The sequence below is a fragment of the Agelaius phoeniceus genome, chromosome W (assembly GCF_051311805.1).
Source record: "Agelaius phoeniceus isolate bAgePho1 chromosome W, bAgePho1.hap1, whole genome shotgun sequence".
Classification (NCBI taxonomy): Eukaryota; Metazoa; Chordata; class Aves; order Passeriformes; family Icteridae; genus Agelaius; species Agelaius phoeniceus.
In genome coordinates, this window is record NC_135301.1 from 1,119,729 (window position 1) to 1,139,208 (window position 19,480).

The following is a 19,480-nucleotide window of genomic DNA, read 5'->3' on the forward strand; positions in this document are numbered from 1 at the left end:
GGGAAACCCCTCACCCAGGATGGGGCCCTCTGGCACACATTTAATCCATCTGAATCTGAAAAAAAAGTTAGGACAAAACTCAAACTGTTGCAGGATAATTTAAGAGCTCCAGACGTCTGGTGTCCATCTACAAATCCCATCTAGAGTCCCACTACACCCCACATTACAAACTCCCAGGGACTTCTCCTACTGCACCAGGCTATGCGGCAGGGCAGAGCAGCTCCGGCACAAATGTGTGTGCTGACACCCGTGACACGGGACAGGACGTGACAGACAGGGGGGACACAACAGGAACAGAAATCTCCTGGCAAGGAAAGTGGCTGCAAGGACTCAGAGAACGCAAAAGGAGATGACCAAGATGAGACAGATGGCAAACTGATGAGGCTCAGAGAACCCTGGAGGAAGATGCTGGCTGAATGATTTATTCCAAGAACTGCAAAGATGGATACCCAGGAATCCTACGGTCAGAATCCTCACCCTAACCTCGCATTCTTACAAAGCCTAATCCGTTGAAATGGAACATTGCGGAGCACGGCTGTCCGTGCAGCTCAGAACAAGACCTGAAAAGCCACCTGACTGGATGCTTCCAAAGAGAGATGCAATTCTGATGCCTGTCGGAGCTCCTGAGTCAAAGGTTCCATGGCCTGGGCACCAGGCTGAGGAACACTGAGATCACAGATTCTAAGAATGGCACCAAGGTTTCTGACAGGCCCTTCACAGGGCTAAGATAAGAGACATGAGATACCCAAACATCACATAATACACAAAAGACAAGGGACACGATACACACCGGGACTGCTCTGCCCTGCGCACCTCAGCACTGTGATCAAAAGTGAGACTTTCCTTTTACGTGGCCTAAGGGGCCACATCTTGGCTACCCTCATCTCCAGAGACAACTCAACCCCCTCCCCCCCAGGAGCCCCAACCCAGCACCCTGCTTTCATCCCCTCTGTGGGTCGTAGCCCTTGACTTATCTCTTGGACATATGGAAATCCCAGTCCATGTCAGGTGCGAAGGAAGGCCGCCTTGTCAGCTGGGAAGGTCCTGCTGGCACCGGGCCGTTGCCTCTTAGACAGCTATATCAAAGGAAACCAAACATCAATGCCTGATCGTGGCACCACATTGGCCAAAACCCCACAAGTCTGCTACTCACCCTTCTCCTAAGAAGGCCCGGCTCTTCGGGTCGCACGCTCCGGCCGCGCTCGGAGGCCGACGCCGTCGTCATGGGGTGCGCCTGGGTTAAGTGGACAGGAGGTGACGTGGCATTGCTGAAACCTGAGTGGACCCTCGCTCCTCCTCCCTACTTCCCTGACTCACCGCAACTCCTCGGCGGTTCCTGATGGCTGCCCGGAACGTGGGGCTCGCGAGAGCGGCAAACCCGGTCCGGCGGCCCGTTGGGGATGGGAGCTTGGCATGCTCCGAGCAGATGGCCTAAGGCACAAAAACGAGAACGGAGACTTAGACTTGCCCCAGGAATTGAGACCTCAGCAACAAGAAAGGCTACTGCTCACCTTACCCTCTTGAACTTGACTGCTGAGATCCTGCTATACTTGCTAAAAATAAAGACAAAGAACAGCGCTGTAACAGGGTCACACTTGACACATCCCCTGCACAGACAAATGGTGACTGACCCGCTATGGGGAACCCCCTCACCCGGGATGGGGTGCTCTGCCATGGATGCAATGCATCTGCACCCGCAAGAGAGTTAGAACATATGTCAAACACCGGCAGGATGACTCAAAAGCTGCAAACACCTTATATCAATCTAGGAACAGCATCTAGAGTCCAAGTACACCCCACATGAAAAATTTCAACTCCCCAGGGCTTGTCCTATTACAAAAGGCTATGCAGCAGGGCAGAGCAGCTCCGGCACAAATATGTGCAGACACCTGTGACACAGGACAGACAGGACACAACAAACAATGGGCACACAACACAGACAGAAATCTCTTGGCAAAAAGGATTACTGCGAGCAACGAGAGCATGCCAAATGAGATGACTGAGGTGAGACTGATGGCAAGCTGATGTGGCTCAGAAAACACTGATGGAAGAAGATGCTAACTGAATGATTTATTCCAAGAACTGCAAAGATGGATGCCCGAGAATCAGACCGGTCAGAAGCCTCCACCGGTCCTCACATTCTTTCAAGTCCTAATCTGCCATAATGGATCCTGGCAGGGCATAGCTGTCCATACAGCTCAGAACAAGACCTGAAAAGACATCTGACTGGATGCTTCCAAAGAGAGATGCAATTCTGATACATGTCTGAGCTCCCCAGGCAAAGGTTGTAAGGCATGGGTGCCAGGCCAAGAAATGCAGAGAACACAGACGATAAGAACAATGCCAAGGTTTCTGACAGGACCCTGAAAAGGCTAAGGTAAGAGACATGAGATACCCAAACAACACATAATGCACAATAGACAAGGGACACAATACACACCGGGACCGCTCTGCCCAGCGCACCTCAGCACTGTGATCAAAAGTGAGATTTTGCTTTTATGGGGCCTAAGGGGCCACTTCATGGACACCCCCCCACCTCCAAAGGGGACTCAAAAACCCGTCGCAGTATTTCCCAAACCAGCACCCTGCTTTCATCCCCCCTGTGGGACATAGCCCTCTACTTCTCTCTCAGACATCTGGGGATGCCGGTCTCAGGTGCAAAGAAAGGCCACCTCGTCAGCTGGGAAGGTCCTGCTGGCACCGGGCTGGTGTCTCTTAGACAGCTGTATTAAAGAAAACCAAACATCAATGCCTGATCGTGGCACCACATTGGCCAAAACCCCACAAGTCTGCTCCTCACCCTTCTCCTAAGAACGCTCAGCTGCTTGGGCCGCACGCTTCGGGCACACTCAGAGACCGAGGCCGTTGCCACAGGGGACGCCTGGGTTAAGAGGAGATGAGGTGATTTGGCACGGCTGAAACCTGAGTGGACCCTCGCTCCTCCCCCCTACATCCCTGACTCACCACAACTCCTGGGCAGCTGCCGGAGGCCACCTGGATGGCACCTTTAAATAGAAAAGTTCAGGGCTTCATCACCAAGTCCTGTAATGCATCCACAGGCTTCACATTTGCAGGAAACCCGGTGCATCGGCTGGCTGGTGACGGGGGCTTGGCATACTCCGAGTGGATTGCCTAAAGTGCACAAACGAGAATGGAAGCTTAGAGCTGCACCAGAAATTGAGACCTGAGCAATAACAACTACTTCTCTCCACTGCTCACCTTGACTGCTGGTATCCACATTTACTTCCTAAAAAGAAAGACAAAGAACAGTGCTGTAACAGAGTCACCATATACACTTCTGCTGCAGAGACAAACGGTGCCTCACCTGCACGGGGGAAACCCCTCACTCGGGATGGGGCCCTCTGGCACACATTTAATCCATCTGAATCTGAAAAAAAAGTTAGGACAAAACTCAAACTGTTGCAGGATAATTTAAGAGCTCCAGACGTCTGGTGTCCATCTACAAATCCCATCTAGAGTCCCACTACACCCCACATTACAAACTCCCAGGGACTTCTCCTACTGCACCAGGCTATGCGGCAGGGCAGAGCAGCTCCGGCACAAATGTGTGTGCTGACACCCGTGACACGGGACAGGACGTGACAGACAGGGGGGACACAACAGGAACAGAAATCTCCTGGCAAGGAAAGTGGCTGCAAGGACTCAGAGAATGCAAAAGGAGATGACCGAGGTGAGACTGATGGCAAACTGATGAGGATCAGAGAACCCTGGAGGAAGATGCTGGCTGAATGATTTATTCCAAGAACTGCAAAGATGGACACCCAGGAATCCTACGGTCAGAATCCTCTCCCTAACCTCGCATTCTTACAAAGCCTAATCCGTCATAACGGAGCACTGAGGAGCACGGCTGTCCGTGCAGCTCAGAACAAGACCTGAAAAGCCACCTGACTGGATGCTTCCGAAGAGAGATGCAATTCTGATGCCTGTCTGAGCTCCCGAGTCAAAAGGTCAATGGCCTGGGTACCAGGCCAAGGAATGCAGAGATTACAGATGCTAACAATGATGCCAGGGTTTCTGCTAGGCTCCTCAAAGGCCTAAGGTAAAGGACATGACACATCCAACCACACAGAACACACAATAGACAAATGACACAGTACACACCGGCACTGCTCTGCCCTGCGCACCTCAGCACTGTGATCAAAAGTGAGACTTTGCTTTTATTTCCCCCACAGGCCTAAGGGGCCGCTTCGTGCACACCCCCGTCTCCAAAGTGGACTCAAAAACCCCTCCCGGTGGGTCCCTGCCCTGTGCCCTGGTTTCATCCCCTCTGTGGGTCGTGGCCCTCTACTTATCTCTCAGACATCTGGGGATGCCGGTCTGTGTCAGGTGCAAAGGAAGGCTGCCTCGACATCTGGGAAGGTCCTGCTGGCACTCTTGTTAAACAACTTCCTGTTGTTTCTTCGTCTGCTCCAATAAAGTAAACAAAATATCAATGCATAACCTCAGCAGCACATTGGCCAAAACCCAACAATTCTGCCACTCACTCTTTCCCAAGAATGCCCGGCTCCTGGGGCCGCACGCTTCAGCCGCACTCGGAGGCTGACGCCATCGTCGTGGGGCACGCCTGGGCTAAGAGGAGACGAGGGGATGTGGCGCTGCTGAAACCTGAGCGGAGCCTCACTCCTCCTCCCTACTTCCCTGACTCACCGCAACTCCTCGGCCATTGCTGAAGGCTGCCCTGGTGACACCTTTAAACAGAAAAGGCAGAGGCTTCACCGCCGAGTCCCGGGATTCCTCCCCAGGGCTCGGGAGAGCGGCAAACCCAGCGCGTCGGCCGGTTGGTGACTGGGGCTTGGCGTACTCCGAGTGGATTGCCTGAAGCGCAGAAACAGGAACGGATGCTTAGAGCTGCACCGCAAAGTGAGACTGGAGCAATAACAACTAACTGCTTCTGTACGCTACTCAATGCTCACCTTGCCCATCTCACCTTGCCTGCTGATGTCCAGCTTTACTTCCTAAAAAGAAAAAGAACAGAGCTGTAACAGAGTCACACTTGACACTCCCCCTGCAGAGACAAACGGTGACTGACCTGCTCAGGGGAACCTCCTCACTCGGGATGGGCGGATGGATTTTGCCCTGGATTTTATCCTTCTGCATCTGAAAGAAAGCGAGGACAAACGTCAAAGGGCTGCAGGATATCTTCACAGCTCCAAACATCTTCTGTCTATCTAGGAATATCATCTAGAGTCCGGCCACACCCCACAAACTGCGTGTCCCTGAGCCTTGTCCTGTTGCAGCAGCCTCTGCGGCAGGGCAGAGCAGCTCCGGCACAAATATGTGCAGACACCCGTGACACAGAACGTGACAAACGGGGGGACGTTAAACACGACACATTATGCTTGTGGTGAGGGCCTCGAGGGGAAAAGGCAAAAGGGACCCCAAAGACACAGTAGGTAACACGGTACACCCGACAACACGACGTGGACCGGAACTGCTCTGCCCTGCCCGCCTGCACGCTGCCATCAAATGTGGAGTCTCTCCCCTTAGCTGTCCTAAGAGGCCCCTTGGAGAAGATTGCTTTTCCCTCTGCTAATTTTTCAATCTGTCCCAGGAACTCCCAACCCGCTGCTCTCCCTTCTCCAGGCCGTGACCCAGACTTATCTTTTGGATGATCAGTGATGTGAATCCACGTTGCACCTGAAATGAGTCTGCCTCGGAGGGCCCTGTGATCGCCTGTTAGCCTCTCGGTCAGCTACAATAAAGAAAACCAAAACCAAAGTATGAGTTCAGAGTTATGTGGGCCAAATCCCAGCAAGTCAGCTACTTGCCCTCTCCTGAGTGTGCCTGGCTCCTTCAGGCTCCACCTTCATCCTGATTCCAAGGCTGTGGGCATTATTATGAGTGACACCTGGGTTAGAGAAAAGCAAAGTTCAATGGCATTCCTGTGAGTGCAGTGGACCTTGTGTGAGGAAGACATGGGAATGCCTCTGCTGTGCTTCTGAAAAGCCCTGTGTGGGGGGCCCTCAAATAAACACCCTTTCTCACCCTGCTGCCTGCAAACCCCCCTGCCCCCCAATAACTCCTAACTGGACACCTGCTCACCCTCCCTCTCCCAGTCACAACCCTCAACTCACCTGAAGCCTCCATCTCAAACATCATTTTTGACACTGGGCAGATGCCTCCTGTGACATGATCAATCTGCTGAAAGAAGTGCTGTGCTGGACACAACCTGGGATCTCTGGAAGCTGTGCACCTCCTAAAAACAATAAAAACACAAAACAAGAACAAAACCAGAAATTGCAAATGCACTTTATCACCCCTAAACACAAAATCCAAAATCGTCACCTTAAATACTCCCTGTATTCCATGCCATTTTCTTCACAGGATCTTCCAAGCCTCTCTTGCTTTAGATGCCCAGAAACACCTGCTGAAAGCAAGCTGAGATAAGCTGAAAGAGCCTCGTCACTGAAATGACAGGAGAGCCCTCACCCCAGCACACCCCAGAGAGGGAATGAAACCCCTCAGCAAAGGCTGGGGTTAATATACCCCTGATGGTGCCCGCCTCCCATTCCCATGATGCCTGGGAAAAGGGAGGGGGCTAATCCCACTGAATAGAAAAGCCCTCAGAGCAGCTGCAGCTGTTTGGCTCCTCTGATTCAAATCCAAAGGGAGTAAAGGTCTTGTTATAGAAGAAAGCTCTTCAGAAAAATAACAGCGCTTTCTTTTTTGACACAACTACTTGGAGCAGAACAACAGAAAAATGGTAAGACATAAAGCATTGTGTTTAGGTAGCATACCTAGATAAATTGGGTAATTTGCTGTTAACTTACTTAATTAATCTGTGTTTAACAAAAGCCATCTAATAAATTAACACCCAGAACTTCAGCAGCCCAGCTGGCCCTACCAAATCTCTCTGTTGATACATGCAGTAAATAAAACCAAAATCCCAGGAATACCTATCAGAAGTCTAGGAAAGAAACCTCTTGAAATTAATCCTACCTCAAATACAAACCAACCTGTCCAGAAAGTTAGCTTCACTCAAAAAACTATTTACACAGAGTTAATAAGACCAAGAAATAAAACAACACACCATCTACCACCAACAAATACAACAATGAAGGAGAAAAACCCATGTTTTTTTCTTTTTTTTATTTCAACTAACTTCCTTTATTAGCTAGAACCAAAGATTTTGCCAGGGCTGTAAAAAAAACCAACAACTTCTTTTTCTTCTTCTCCTTCTGAAACGTCCCTTCTCCTTTCCAAATTCCTTACAACTTCTGAGTTTCAATCCAAGCCAAAAGCAAAATTCGTGCACTTGTGAGTCCGGTGCTCCTGTCAGGTTCTCTGTCTCACTCCACATCTTCTTACACTTTCAGTCTGAACGCTGTCCTGCCCTGATGAGTTTGACAGAAGCATTGGCACATGTTAAGAGAGCATTTCCCTCCCTGCCTCCCTCCCTCCCCAGAGCTGGTTTCCTTAGCGCATTTCAATCGATCCCGAGCCCGCAATGATGCGCGCTCACCTCAAGGCTCACAGCAAGCACGCAGCAGCTCAGGCTGCCTTGGCTCCAGGGCTCTGTGCTTGGATAGCTGAGAGAACTTCCGATGAGCCTCTGTTCCAAGACATTGGAATGCAATTTCCCTGTGCATTTGGGGGCAGCTTTGGGTCCCTCTGGGGGACGGCACCCAGCGTGACCCCCGCCCCTCGCCCGCCCCCCACCTGCTCCTGCACCGCCGTGGGGCTCCCTCTCCTGGGCACCTTGGGGTGCCCCCAACGGCATCAGAGCCCCGAGCCTTCACCCCGCCTTTCCCTGACCCCCAAAGAAGGCTCCGAATGAATCCGACTGCCCTGGACAGCAGCGCAGCGCTTCCCCCAAGCCCTTCCCCAGATGATGAAATCTCCAAGTGATTCAATCTCTCCTAGGAAAATTCAGTCAAGGGTTTAATATCTGAAAGCTTTACTCTCAAGAAGAATCATTTAAATTTGCCATCCTTGACAGGAGTTGTGATTGTGAGACCAAGTAGAGGAAGTCATGCTGCGGAACAATAAAATGATTTAAATATGAACTGGTTCAAGCCTGAACTGACACTTTGAATGTTCCTGTCTCTCTGCTAAAAAAATTGGGTGTAAGAGAGGGGTTTAACTTTGTTCATTGCTAAATACACAGAAATCTAACATTGAAGTGCCTAGGCACAATACACACAGGTTAGAAAAATGGAGGTGGTACACATTGCATTCAGCTGCAGGCAGAAGGATTAGCTACCTCACACATACCCAATGTGCCTTCCAAGATATTCAATTGAACTTTGGACTCTGATTTCTAAGAACAGGAAAGTGAGGCAGATTAGGAAAGTGATGCCTGCCAGAAATGTAAAGCTACCTTTGATACAGGTTTGGTGGTTTCGTGGTATTTTTTTCCCTCCTGCAATGCATGCCCAGGTAAAAGGTGTTCAATAGCAAAGCACGTTAGGCACACTAAAAGTCAAGGCAATTCACTTCTTTAGTGTGATGATCTTTCTTCATCTCTTAATAAAAGAAGCTCTCTCTGAATGGCTGCCAGATCTGATGAGATATGGTCAGCAAAAATGCCTAAAGCACGAGACCTGTTCTGGAAAGTGCTGCCCATGCACAGCTTTTGATTCTTGTCTTTGCACTGCTTGTGTTGTACTTTTTCTACTGTTTAGAAAGGTCTCGGCATCCAATATTGGTGGCAAGGTCCTTTTTGTGCAACAGGATGCTTTTTGTGATTGTCAGTGCTTATTCAAGGTGATCTGTCCACAAGTTTGGGACATATTTTTAGAATCTCCTCTTTAATTGTGAGCATTTCCAGAGCATTTAACTCAAGTGATACTTCTTGTGTTAACAGCTGAACAATGTCTAGGAGAATACAGAAAACTATAAAATAATGGTAAATCACAAAAATATGATGCACAGAAAACCCTTATTAACAGATGCTGAAAATAAGAATGTAACCTTTGGTGGCTTGTTTTGAATTTGAATGAGTGCTCTTGTCATCTGCAGCAAAATATTCCTAACTGCTATGAGAATAACTGGCATTTATGGGCACTTAAATATGGTTCTTTACTATCTGTGTTTGCAGAAAATGGGCAGATCTTCCTGAGGTTAGCTGTTGGTATGCCACTTCTAGAGCAGATGGGGAAATAAAACACTGAAATCAAGTGATTTTAGCAATGAGAGAAGCTAAGGGACTATCAGTCCAAATGACAAGCTGGGGCTCACACCATTCTTTGTGTGTGCTTACAGGAGCTTTGGTTCTCTAGGAGTAAGAAAAAGTCTCTATGTTAAAATGTTTGCCTGCTATTGTTCATTAGAAAAACCCCAAAACTGCCACCCACACAGACTTCTGATCAAGAATGTCAGCAGAGTTTAAAGGCTGAACTCTTCATACTTTTAGGCCTGAGCAGTCACCACCTTCTAAACTGTGGTCTAGTTTATTTAGACTACTCAGTTTCTTTCCTTTTAAAATTGGAATTAAAATTTCATGCACCTTTGGCCTTTTGAACTAATATATATTTGTTGTTTTCATATCCTAAGATTATATTCTTCAATTGAAAAACTATCCTATCATATATGCACCTCAAATGAGACGACTTCACTGGAAACAATATATTATCATGAAAAGTATGCTTTTGTAGTGCTAAACAGTTTTCAGCTGGTTTATCACAAAAATCCCCTCAGACTGTTCAGAACAAGACTGAATTCAGGTAAAACTCTCATTTCATGTGACAATGCAAAGCTCATCTTAGCCAGTAAACAACAATACATTGCTTTGCTGTCAAAATGTAGCCATGAAGGACAGACCTGAGACTCAACTTTTGCACTTTTAAGTATTTTTAAAGCAAGGTGTGCAGCAGGGGGAAAGTTTAGAAAATCAGTAGAAAATGCACTGTTAGATAAAAGCCTTGCTAATTGCCTCCAGAGCCTCTGCGTGAACACAGCTATTTTGTATTCTGGTTGGAGAAGTTATTGTGGAAAACTTCCAACATGCACTTGAAAAAATGTTGAAAAAGGATCATGTGTTCTGCGTTTTTTGTCAGCATTAAAAATAGCTGCAGTGCTGAAGGTGATCTGTGTAGCAGTGATGTAATTGTGAACCAAAGCTGACATTTTGGTGTCTTATCTGCACGTCTCAAAAGGCTCTAGTTGGAGAAAGTGCACTTTAATGTAATTTTGCTTCTGTTGTGGTTGGCCAGTGAGCTGTCTGTGTACATGCATGCTGATGTTTTACATATAAATTTACATGTATTTGATGATGTAGAGATACACACACACAAATACACATAATTTAGGTCTGCAAACAAAATGATGCTTACAGACACATTTTTACATTGATTGTAAAATGTAAGTGTGACCTTCTAAAATCTGTTTCCCTTTATATCTCCAGCTAAATAAGTATTCAGTGCTACCCAGTATAAAATGACATATGACAGCTACTTGCTTAATTATAATTTTTGCAACTACCTCTTGATTACCATACACAAAAAGGCTCAGTGATTAGTTTTGACTGATTAACTTCTGTTTATAAAAGACACAGAAAAAGACACATGGTGTTGGAGGATGAAATTCTGGTCCTTCAGAAAGATGAAGCCAAAGAACCTTCCCCAGCAAAAGAGGACAATCCTAAACCATGCCCTGCACAGTCACTCCCAGCAGATGTTGGCCAGCCTGGAAAGATCAGGCAGGCAAGGATAATCAGGAATTCTCCTGTCAGAGTTCCAGCTGGGAATGACTGGGTATGGTGTCAGTCATCTGTGCTCCTGAAACCGGTAGCTTTGTAAAAATAAGTATATAAACAGATCAATGAATAAATTCCCGGAAGCTGGATCCCTTCTGAACAGCCCATCTTCAAAAGTATTACCCAGGGTCTCTGATAGCAACCAAGCCCTAACAGCTTTTCCCTGAGGATGTGGAGATGCTCTGCAGGCTCTCCTCACATCACCAGCACAACTTTTTCCTCCTTGGTGCTGGTGGCTTGCCCCAGGTGCAAATGTGGTGAGAGAACACACAGTGGGAGACCTTGGGAAAGCACCCTAGGTGATATCCTGGCACGAGGGATGATACCTGACAAGATATTTGCTGTCCATAAATATTTAAGCAAGTACTGTAGGAAGGCGGCTTGGGGTTTCTTGCAATGTTCTATTTCCTTTAATTGTCAGTATCTCCTTATCAGCTGGTAGATGTGGTAGGTGTACTGTTATTGTCAAGAAAAACTGATCAAAATACGGGGGAATTTACATACAAATAAAAGCTGCTGGAAATGAACTCTAGTAATCCCAGTGCTCTGGTTTACCTCATCAAGTTTCCTCTCCTCGCCAGTCTGAGCAGAGATGAAGTGATGTGGAATTGCATTCACACCTCCTTCAAGGCAGGAAGAAAAGCAGAGTGAATTCATCCCTTTTTCTCTTGGATGGAGCCACTTTTACCCAAGTCTGCAGCACCCAGGGAACAACTGCATTAAAAAAAAAAGACTTGTAAGAACAATGAAGAATTGGAAGGAAGGTTCAGCCACTGAAATGGAGGCCAGCCCACTGTGAAATGTCAGGGTTTATATTTTACTTTTCTTCCAGTAGCTGCTGCTTTTCTCTTGGGATATTTTTTCCCTTCTTTTTAATAAATTCTCTTCCCTGCCTCACTTGAGCCCTGGAGCTTTCTCTGGGGTTTTATTAAGTGGTACTGGAGAGGAAAAATACTTGGGGACATAACACCTCCACACCCCAGACCTTTCCCCTGTATTTGCACACCGGTACCTACCGTGGCCTAGACAGAGCTCTGGAGGGAGACTGGAGAAAATCCTCCCTTGCTGTAGCTGCTGGTGTGCAGGTAGAACTCTTTATCCAAAGTCTGCAGAATTCTGATGCTCTGCAGCAACATGCCAGGATCAGGCTTGGGTTAATGAAGCAATGAAACCAGCACTTAGCTTCCAAATTGATTTCCATGGAGACACCTACCCAGTAATAGTGTTTGGGCTTTTTTATTCAATAAAAGTTTGAGATATAAATATTCTCCATTTGCTTAATAGTTACAGTTGTAAAATATTTTAGGATAGCCTACCCGTCACCTGTCATTCAGCATCTCTATAAATGTCGTGAAAACATCATGGTGAAATAAAAACTTCTTATTTCCAGCCCACAAACCCTATTTCCACACACTCACAAAATCAAATCAGAGACAAAAAGGGGAGAGAAGGAGCTGGGGGGACGGGGAGCGGGAGGGATACAGTACAGCAGGCGACAATGCAGTACTTGCTACACAGTAGCAAAAGAAATGGGTACAAAATTTAGTCTGCTATAATGACAAGCTTCTCAGGACATTTGTTATGGACCAGCGTTGTCCAGTGCACTTCTGAAGGACCACTTGAAATCCAAATTCATTTTCATTGTTCTCCTGCAATTCCAGGCAGCGCTTGGATTTTCGGTTCTGGATAGGACCTCCCTGTAGAGATTGGGGCAAAAAGAAAAAGAAAAAGAAAAAGAAAAAGAAAAAGAAAAAGAAAAAGAAAAAGAAAAAGAGGGGTTTGTGTTAAACACTGACCTTGTTGCATTGCTCCTGCGGGGTAACAGAAGTTATAGAACATTCCAGTGTCCATCTACTGTGAAAACCTTTACAGTTAGAGACAAGGTGAGGATTTGCTGGATTTGGAATGAAGGTTCCTTTGTTGCAGGCTGGTTTAATCTCTGATGCAGTTTGCAATAGTCTCAATTGCCTGGTTTCCATTTCAGCAAATGGGATTTCTGGAATGGAGCTGTGTTTCTACCCATGCATTTTAACCATAAAAAAGCCAAAAGCTTTCCTGTTTGCTTGAGTTCCCTGATTTTGTGGTTCTGCTGCACTTCTGAACACCAAAATAAGGCAAAACACAGCCATGGTATGCTGCATAAATGATCAAATGCAAAAACTGTTTTTTCCTTGAATACTGAAATGTCTTTTATAATCTTTTCTTGCTAATTCTCAGTATTGATTCTGTTCAATTCCCAGCTTAATGCTGCCTTATTAAAGCCTTGCCTTCATTGTTGAGTTGCATCAAGCTTTAAATCTCTGCTATCGCACAAAAACCTATAGACCTCAATTACAATTAAATTGTCATGCAGGTGACATAAATTACATTTCCCCCTCTTGAAATCTATTTTCAGTTGGTTCTCTCCTCCTCTCTCCTGTCTAAGGAAGGCAACAGATAACGTGTACACATCAGGGTCTGGGAGGTTTCTGCCAAGATACATGGAGATAGAGTAAATTGCACACAGGTCTGAAAGTGGCTTTCTCTAAAAAGGACCTTGGGCTTGTGTAGAGAATCACTGGCTGAATCTGTAAATCAAAGAAAGGATTTGGTGCAGATTGGTACACCTGAAGTATGGAAGGAGCAGAAGCATTCAAATCGCTTATAGGTACGATGGGAAAAAAGAGTTTCTGTAAAAAACCCAAACTGAATACCCAATTCCATGCAAAAGCCCACCACCTCATAGCTCTGTTCAAGTCTGTGTTGTCCCTTGTATTATAAAGTCATTACAAAGTGGAAGGACATTGGCACAAACCCCACAGAAAGGCTGTGTGCTGTTCCCCAGCCAGGGGCAGCTTGTGCCACTCAGGGCAGGTTCTGCTTCACGCACACAGGTGGCTCAGGGTCCCCTCCTATCCCACCAGTAATGCTTAGTGAGAACTTTCTCTGAGATGGGACTTCTAAAATACCATTTTGGGCCTGGTTAATGAAATACAGAATTAGGTTTGAAAGCTCCACATTTTAAATATAGCTTTGGACAAGAGGGACATTTCTAGAATAATCCACAAAAATTTGAAACGTGTGGCTCCCATAAATCCTCCTGGTAGGCCTATGTGCAGCCTTGATAAAACTCCCACTGATTACTTTACCAGACAGACAGGCTTGCAGAGGCATTTAATACACCTCCATAATGAAATGCTGAATGAACTGTATTTTCCCACTGCTGTGTAACTGTTATTGACATTTGTATTAATAACAGTAGTTACATTTGGCTGCCTGGTGGGAAAATAAACTCCAAACTATCCAAAAGTAATAACACTGCATGACATACAAGAAATTTGAAGAAACTAAGATGAAAATTTTTTCAGTTCTGTATTATATGCCATTTCTTGTCTTATCCTAGACACTCACACTTTATCCCTGCCCCTCCACCAATCTCATTCCCCCATTCCCTTTGTTACTTTGGCCTTCTGGAGATCACTGCAGCGAGGTTGATTTTTTTTTCTCCAAGTTAATGAGCTCTGAACCAGATTATTCACATGTGAAACTCTGAGGTAATGGATATTTTCTCATTGTGAAAGGAACAGTTATCCTGTTTTCTTCCAGAATAACATTTCTATCCTTGATGAAAGCTGTAGAGTGTGGTTTTCCACTGGGGAGACTCAGGGTTGCATGGCACCCAGGCTCAGCTCTCTTGGCTTAAACTGGCAATTGGGAATTACACCTTACAAGTGTTTCTGCCTAAAGCCAAAATCAAGATGAACTTCCCTGTGTTCTCAGCTGATGCTGGAGGTGCTTGTGTCGCTGTTAGCTACGTAAAGCAGTTTTGCATCTTCCATTTATTGGTTGTCTCTCATCCGACTTCTGGTGCTTGAGACATTCTCAGCTCGGAACCTGCACTGAAGCTGAGGAAAGTTGTCCCACTTTGTCTTGTTAGAAAACTGCCTTAGTTGGGGTCCATTATTTGCCTGATTTCTGGACTTGGGATATGACTCTGTGCATGGCACTCTTAGGCTTCTCCTGTCATTTCTAATTTACTGGCGTAAGAACAGGAACAGAATTCCCTCTCTCCATGTTTTTGTGAAGTACAGCACTTGGAGCTCTGTTAGGTAGAGGAAGGCACAGGGTTAAAACTTAAAGACTGCCATGAGGAGTTGGAATTTTTCTGCTTAATTCCCATTTGTGTCAGTGGTTAAGGGTTTCTTTCACTTGAATGGGCTGAAATGCCATGTGGATTTGGGGGCGGAGGAAGGAGGATGTTCACTGTGGAGACAACGTTTTTCCTTTTTTCTAAATTTTGTAGCGCAGACCTAGGTGTTATAGTAAATGTGTTCATGAGAAACACTAATACAGGCAGCTACACAAACTAAGTGTAAACCATTCCTAAGGAAAAACAAAACAAACAAGCAACCAAAAAACCATATTAAAAGCCCCCTCACACTCCTTCACTCTCTCTGAAGTGCCCTCATGTAAAATCTGGCTTTTATTTAACAGAAACAAGGGAGTTGGGAGATAAAAAGCCAAGGAAGCTCTTTTTGATGTGGGGAAAGTGCTCTGCATTGGCTACTGAAAACCAGCCAGCTGAGTACATTGGAGCTGCTGTATGGAATACAAAGAGACACCAAAATTAAGTCGTGGTTCATGTGTGTGAATTGAGTATTGCAGGGAGCACAGATGCTTCTAGCAAGATGTGCTTTTTTTAACCACAAAAGGGAAATGTGAAGGCTCAAGCCCTGTGAGGAGCTAAGCTGTTCTGTTTCCAAGAGATGAGAGGCCTGTGCAGAGCCACTGCTTCAGCCTTCAGAGTGGGTGCAGTGCACACTTTACTCAGAGTCATTAAGAAAATTAAATCCTCCCCAAAGAGTTAGGCCCAAACATTCTGCAAGTGTTTTGAAAGCCAGTGGCTGCACTCTGCCCCGGGGGCTCTGGTGAAATCCAGCTGTGGTGAACGTGTGAGGACGGGGCTGCAGCACAGCTGGATGAGCACTCCCAGCTCACCTGCACAGCAGCTCTTCAGGGCACTGGGCAGATCATTTAAACCCCCACAGAGCCACTTGTTCTCCTCTGCACAGGGCCTTGAATGTGTCCTACAGCAATGGCCTGGGGTGCAGCAAGGAAGAAAGGCAGGATGAGCACGGCTGGCTCTCAGATCCACACAGACAGGGAGGAACAAGAGCAGTGCCTGGTTCAGCTCTGCCTCTGCTTTGGCTTTAGAACTGCTCTGAAGTACAGGGAGGAAGGTTTCTATACTCAATTCACACACATTACTTAAAATTTCCTGTTATTTTTCTACTTACTGTGTCTGTTTTCACCCCTTCATATGCCCAATCCAAGCCTGGGACAGTGGTACTGTCCTGTCAGCTCTGGACTGCTGACAGTGCACCTAATACAGGCTGCAAAGCCTGAACTAGTGAGCTGTGTAAGGATTAAAGCACACAAACTGAGTAACTCCAGGAAAAAAATGAGCAGGCAGGACTGAGGCATCAAAAGCTAACACTGTCTTGTGCTCCTCTAACTGGCCTGGCCTCCAAATTCCAGCATTCCTGAATGGTTTCTGCAGTCTGTTGCCATCATTAGCATTTGGAACCCTAAAGCCAAATGCAGGCAAAGGTGCCCTTTAAGTGAATTATTTTTTGCCTTTTTTATAGTAAGCAGTTATCCAAACTTGTATAAAACTCTCATAATTGGATTTACTGCATGCTTGGCAAAAGGCTTTATTGTGTTACTACACTTCATGCTCACTGAAAGGAGAGATGCCCATCTGGGTTCCTTCCCCCATTCTAGGCAAGATCTCTACTTTCCAATTTAAAGGCAAAACTTGATAGCCTAGAGTAATGTCTTTAAGCATGAAACATTAAACATAATTCTGTAGACTGAAAGAAGTTTCAAGAGGCATTGTGGGCAATTGAACAGAATTAGGATTAAGAGCACTGATGATGAGAGACAGCTCAATGGCAGAAGGAGTCTCAAGAGGATAAATAAGCATCCAGGTCAACTCTTCTGTAAAAAATGGACTGAACGTGTCAGCACTAACAGGTTTGACTGGGAACTGCATGGTTTTTGCAAAGCAAATTGAAGCAATTCCTGTGAGAAACACAAATGTTCTCAGCTCCTGCTGGTACCCAGACACACAGAAGGCTGACTGGGTGATTTGTAAGTGTACTGCTAATGCTAACACTGTCCCAAGTCAACATCCTGTACACAGAGTGGAAAGCAACGCTTCTGACTTCCTTCAGAGTTACTGCACTTTCTGCATTTCTACTGGATGGAAGGGGGTTCCTTCCCAGTCCTTCACTAAAGCAGAATTTATCCAGTGCCATGGCATTTAAGGACACCATCTGCTGTGCCTGCAAACCCTTGCAGTACAAAGTTGTGCAAAGCAATCAGACAGTTTAGACAGGCTAGTTTTTGCTGAACTGTTCTATGGGATCTGTTTTGGTTTACTGGGGGTGGCAGATGCACAGGTACCAAACCTGATCACTCTGTAAGGCCCGGTCACTTGCAGAGAAGAAGGATGAGGGCTGGAGGTTGTCAGCATTACTGCAAATCAGACTGATGGCTGTTTTTAAGGACTTACTCTAAAGGGAACACTTTTCCTTTCAGAGTTTACACCTGCTGTTTGCTCATCATATTAAAGCTCCTGTTATTCTGCCTGAAAGAGAAAAAACATGCTCGCCTAAACCTGGATTTTTCAGAAAAAGGTCCTTAAAGGTTAATAAGTACATCCAGCCTCCTATCACATACACTGTATAGATCACTGCATTCTCCAGTCTATTAATTTTCTATGTGGACCTCAACCAGTGACCTCAAATATTTACATGTTCACTCTGCCTTTGAGGCAGAAACTCTAATCTTTGCTGTTGCTTTGATACATTTGAATCAAAGAATTATGGTGAGGTGTATGAGACAATCTCCACTTCAAACAGAACACTTGATCTCCTTGTGCATTTCCCAGGAATACTGGGCTACATTTTCAGTGACTCTTAGTACACCAAATTTAAACCTAAAGAAAATTACTCAAATTATACAAAAAATATATCTATTTTTTTCCTCCGTGTGATTCACCTCTGTATGGATGTGGAAGCAATAAGAAAATGTTCACAGGAAGAAGGGAATAATTTATCCCATCCAGTAATTTATGCATTTTCAGTATTGCCCATTTCTTAGAAATATTGGTGATGTTATTCAGTTTAAATTTTCTGCTTTTTAGCTGTATAAAGGACACAGATATATATAACATAGAGGAAATGAATTAACTTCTTCTTGAATGCAAAGAAGTATGACAAATTTTACAACTCTTTGTCTAACAGGTGTGCTGGAAGTAAAGCAGGCTCTTTAACATATCTTTTCCTGTTCAAATGTTTCATCAATTAACTTGAACTATTTTAATTCAAATATTTCTCACTGAAGTATATTGACAGCTGCCCTTACTCAAACACATGCTTCCTAATATATTTTAGATGAGTACTGTGAAAATGAGGTGCATTTAACTGCTTTTATGTATATGAAGTATCATATACAGCAGGTTTATATATTAAAAATATATTGTTATCTGTTCAGCTATTTGGATCTTTGTTTAAAGGGTAGCTAAGCACATGAGAATTTTTACAAGACTCACTTAAAATCTGAATTCATTTTTCCAGTACTAAACAAAACTAATTATGATGTACAATGTAAACTTAAGTAGTGCTATAGTAGGGATCAGCCAAACCATTTCTTAAGGGAAATGTAAACTCTTTCCCTCCTCCTGCACTCCAGTTCTGTTGTCAGGTAGCCACCCAAGCACTGGCATCCACTTGCTGGTACTCAGTGTGTAAACACTGTGAAACATCCTCTGACAGAGGGATCAGGCACACCATTCAACAGTTACACAGCTTCAATGTCTGCATCACAATTTTGTCTCATTCCTTTCCCAAGACATCTGAGTGTTCAGGTTTTACATGATCATAAATGCTACATTTTCCTAATGCTGCACTAAATTTTTAATACTGCAGCTGTGACAAATCAAATGAAGCAGCCTCATCTGCATGTCCAGAGCAGGATTTAATAACTAGACATCTGTGCAATCATTTTCTGTTTTCTTTACTCTAGACTGGATGGTCTGATTTGCTTACTCTCTCCAGGATGTAGAAATACACTATACTGTTAATTAAGGTTTTAAAATAAAAGCAATTAAACCTGGCACAAGGAAATGCAGCTTCATTCAGAGAATGTAATTAGAATAGAAAAGAAATTAGAGAGATGCAGCATAAAAATCAGAAATGGAACACGTGGATCTCTACCTATCACTAACATTTCTCCACATATAAAAAAAATTATCACAGATTTCTAACAGGTTGCAGTCCTGGTAATAGCAAGATTAAGAAAAATAATAACTTGAAAATAATTAAATTCAAGCCTTTACTGAAATACCAAGAAGCTCTTCAGGATATCACAGCTGGAAATGTGTTTCACTACAGAAAATTGGGATAAGACTACAAAACCAGAAGTTTTGGAGAAGAATACATGAGCCAGACTAAGATATTTTACAGAAAGTAAACATGAATTATTACTCAATCAGCAGTGGCCAGGAAATCTTCCTGACATGCTAGAAAAACACGCAGAAACAGCTATTCTAGGTGTATGATGAGATTTTTGTAATTAATTACTGAACACTGTCTCAGGGCTGGGGGGTGGCTGTGGCAGAGTGGAAAGCAGATTAAAAAGGGAATCCTTTATCCCTACATGGCCCTGATAATGATGGGAAATGCAGAACTTAGAGCTGCATGCATTGTTGGTTTTTAT

The 19,480-nt window shown here is 45.0% G+C and overlaps 1 long non-coding RNA gene across 1 annotated transcript; it reads right to left on the reverse strand.

Annotated features, from left to right (window-relative positions):
- Window positions 1-3,952: 3,952 nt before the first annotated feature.
- Window positions 3,953-4,712, reverse strand: LOC143696633 (uncharacterized). The gene is made up of 3 exons (XR_013186023.1): window positions 4,669-4,712; window positions 4,506-4,590; window positions 3,953-4,425 (listed from the first exon to the last, which is right to left on the reverse strand). It is a non-coding gene; the product is annotated as an uncharacterized LOC143696633 (long non-coding RNA).
- Between the last annotated feature and the right edge of the window lie 14,768 nt (window positions 4,713-19,480).